Raw genomic sequence first — 4,000 nt, 5'->3', positions numbered from 1 at the left:
CCATCTTGAAAACTAAAGGGGCCAGCCTGATAGCTCAGCAGACTAAAGCTCCTGCTTAGGCAGAGTGCAGTGGCCAAGGTTCCATCCCTGCTGTTCTGTGCTAGCCCAGCCTGTGGGGCATGCTGAGACAGCAATTGAGACTGGACACCGTGGCATGCACCAGTAATCCCAGCTTTTGGGAGGCTGAAAACAGGAGAATCACTATGAGTCCGATCTACGTAATGAGACCCTGTAGGCCCTGTAGACCCTTTCCTAAATACAGGGAAAAAAAAAGAAAGAAAGAAAGAAAGAAAGAAAGAAAGAAAGAAAGAAAGAAAGAAAGAAAAAAGAAAGAAAGAAAGAAAGAAAGAAAGAAAGAAAGAAAGAAAGAAAACCATAGGAGCTTCCCAAACTTGTTTGAACAAGAATATTTTTTTTTTTTTCCAATGAGCCAAATATATTTATTGGGGGAAAGAAATCTCCTGTCCAAGAGAGGGACAGAAGGGGGGCCCAGAGTGGGTGGTCCTCTGGACAGCTGTGTCTTCCAGGGTTTTTTGTAGAGGAAAACCATGTGGTGAGGTAGGTTTGAGGTGGTGGAGAACATGGGAACTCCCTTAGGTGGGCATGAGGTTGGGCAAAACTATGGTCAACCAAGAGATTACAAGCACCATTACTCAGGTAAAATTGATTAAATCAGAATCAAATGGGGAAGGGAGTAATGTAGCAAGCAGGCATGAATATGAGACAGGGACCCTTTCTGTTGGGGGTTAGATTAGTGACTCTTTTGGGCTCTTTCAAGGTGATTGATACCTATTTAGAATATCAATCACTGATGCCCATCCCTTGGGAAGAATGTAGCTACACTTATTTACTCTTTTGCCTTGAGGCCTGGCTCACAGCAAGGAGTGTGTCTCTTCCAAAGTTACCAAGTCACTTTGTCTTCCATCTTGTCTCCTTGAGGGTCTGGCCCTGTCTGACTGCCTACAATTTTCTATCTAATTCAGTTGCTTACAACATTCCCTGCTCTGAACAAATAACCCAAAAGACAGATTGATAAGATCATGGATGTTTGCCTCTCAGCTCAAGGGAACCATGTTAACTGCTGATATAAGGAAAAGGCCTGTTAAACTTTTAATAGATGCTCATACAGATCTGTCAATAGTTACCCAGCCAGTGGCCCCACTTGCAAACTGGAGAGTGCTCAGTGTTTTCCTTATTTCTGGCAATTCATGTGCCCCAAGTGATAGGAGAGTTGGTGAGACATAAAGGCCACTGAGAAGGCCGCCCAATGGCCATTGAAGTTAAAAAAGGGATTAAATCCACATTTAAGAGATCTTTGTTAATGAATCTACAAAAAGTTCTAACTAGTCTTTATGATTACAAATTTTAAAAGGTTATTACATTACAGATACTTTTAGTGTCTCAATAGCTATCCAAGATATTATATATCAAATCAATGTTATATACAATGCTGAAGTCCCCTGGACCTTATCTTTATCATTTTTATGGGAAATCATTACTGTCTCCTTGGTAAAAATTATTTTTGGCTGTATTCCTAATTAATCCTATTGACATGATTATTTGGCCCATGTATGTTTATTTTATTTTTTTTGCTCTGAATGCCTTCAGGGCAGGTTTGGCTGGCTTGAGTTGTGGGGATCGAACCACAGCAACCTGAGTCTGACTGCTTTGTTGAAGAAGCCACTTAAAGAACTGAGCTAAGGGGCAGCCCCCACCCCATGTATGTTTAATTGTTTGACTTTGTCTTCTCTAGACTCAAAGCTATATGCCTACCGAAGATTAAAATGCCTGGTGTCTACTGAGGGCCTTTATATAGAGCCTCTGAGAGTATTTCTGACTGTCAGTCAGCAATTACGACCCCTTTCAGCCTTAAGAAGAAGGTGTTTTCTACAAACTGGAAAACATAGAGAGATGTTGCCTTTATTTAAGCTTATAATATTATTTCAATGGAAAACTTTCACTAAAACTAACAAATGCATTTGGGCTCTCCACTGAAATGAACAAATTTAACATTACAAGTATGATAATGTTATGAACCTTCCAGGATAAAGTTGATATTCTTCCATTTAAAAAATTAGCAATGTTGTGTTAATGCTATAAAATACTTCAGTTACGTCAGTTATCTCATTTGTTTCCATTTGAAACAATTTTTAATCTTTTGGACATGGGCCACATTAGTTGCAGAAAGTATTTCCCTCAAAGGAAAGAGGTCTTGGGTTAGGGACTCCAGCTCTTTACCTTGTGGGACATATTCTAGTTAGGACACATAGGTTAGTTGTTGGACTAACTTTCATGCATATGGTTTGAGAAGGCTCACTGTATGCTAAAACAGTCTTGCTTGACTGACCAAAAACTTATTCCTTCTCCTTTATCTTCCACAAGAAATGTAGCTGCATGTGGGCTGGCCAGATATCTCAGCAGACTAAAGCGCCTGCATAGGGAGAGTGCAGCATCTGGGGTTCAATCCCCTGCATTCTGTGCCAGCCCTGCCCCCAAGGCTCCCTGAGACAGCTATTGAGAGTGGGTGTGGTGGCACACACCTGTAATCCCAGTGCTTGGGAGGCTGAAAACAGGAGGATCACTATGAGTCCTATCTACATGGAGAGCCCCTGTAGACCCTGTACTAAATACATAAATTAAGAAAGAAATGTAGCTGCATGTAAATAGTGCTTTCAATAATTTTAGTGAACATTCCTAAGATATAGCTGCACAGCACAAGACATTTCCCACATAATTCTCTGTTGGGAGACGTCTAGAGAAGGAGCCTTCTCTTCTGTTTTTCTCCTGCCCTACACTTCTACGCTTCTCAGTATCTAGCCCCAGTTGTCTGTGACTTCTGACTCCCGAAGTCATTCATTCTTCTCTCATTTACTCACATCAAAGAGTGTAACTTTGCTCCAGCATTCCTGCCTCAGAACTTGTAACCTCCATGGTTTGCGCCATTTAAATTGCAAAAGACCAAGTAAGGTAGAAGGATTCAGAATCATTTTATATAATTTTTTTAAAAACTCTCATAAGCCTGGCTTCATCACATCTCTATTCTGCTACTTGTGGACAAAGAGTGGGTCTAGATGGACCCAGCTTCTGACATGACAGTCTCTGAGCAGGGAGCAGCCTTATGGGCTTTTCCAGCTGGCTCACTTCCTGTGAAGGAAGCAACAAAAACTGGGCAGACAAAGCCTGCACGAGGGCAGGCAAAGGACTGCACCAATGTTTCAAAGCATTTAAAAGTTGCAGATAAAAAGGGGTGGCACTGCTCTCCTGATCGTTCTGCTAAGACATCTAGAAAGTCACTATGTTAGAGGTGAGAAACAAGGTACTGCAACTTGGGGAGCACAGTTATCCCACTCTGTGACCAGCAGATTTGTATTCTTGTTCTCCTAATAATGTTTTTGAAAGAAGAGTTTTGAAACATTGAAGTGAAATTTTGAAAAGTACAATTTCACTCTTTTATGAGTTATGCTTTTGTGTTATCTTTCAGAAATCTTCATTTCGTTCTAGGTCACTAATTTTTTTTCTAGAGATTTTATAGCTTTAAGTATCACATTTATTATTATTATCCTTTACCTGATAATTTTTATAAATAGTAATATTATGGCTCTTTTTGCATGTTGGCATCCAATTTTTCACATTATTTTGTTGAGAAGACTGTCTTTTTTATTGAATTGTCTCTATTTTTCAAACTTTTGTTATTTATAATATTTCAGATCATAAAAAGAGTACCAGTTTCCCACAAAGTCAACCCCAAAGTAACCTTAGACCTTAGATATGTAAATATTGATGCAAAAGACCACATGTGAGTTTTCACTTGAGATTATATTAAAAATGCAAGGGAGCTTCCTGCTACCCTGCAAGGGCGGGACCAGTCCCAGCCTAGGCGCAGCGTGGGCCGGACCCTCTCCCAGCCCCTTGGCCCCACCACCACCACTCCAGAGTGCCTCCCCCACCCCGCCCGCCAAGTAGGATTTTCTGCCGAGTTCCGGGAGCCCCCAGACCCAGT

This window comes from Octodon degus, unplaced genomic scaffold (genome assembly GCF_000260255.1).
Source record: "Octodon degus isolate 3935 unplaced genomic scaffold, OctDeg1.0 scaffold00008, whole genome shotgun sequence".
Lineage (NCBI taxonomy): Eukaryota > Metazoa > Chordata > Mammalia > Rodentia > Octodontidae > Octodon > Octodon degus.
This window is presented reverse-complemented; position numbering follows the sequence as displayed.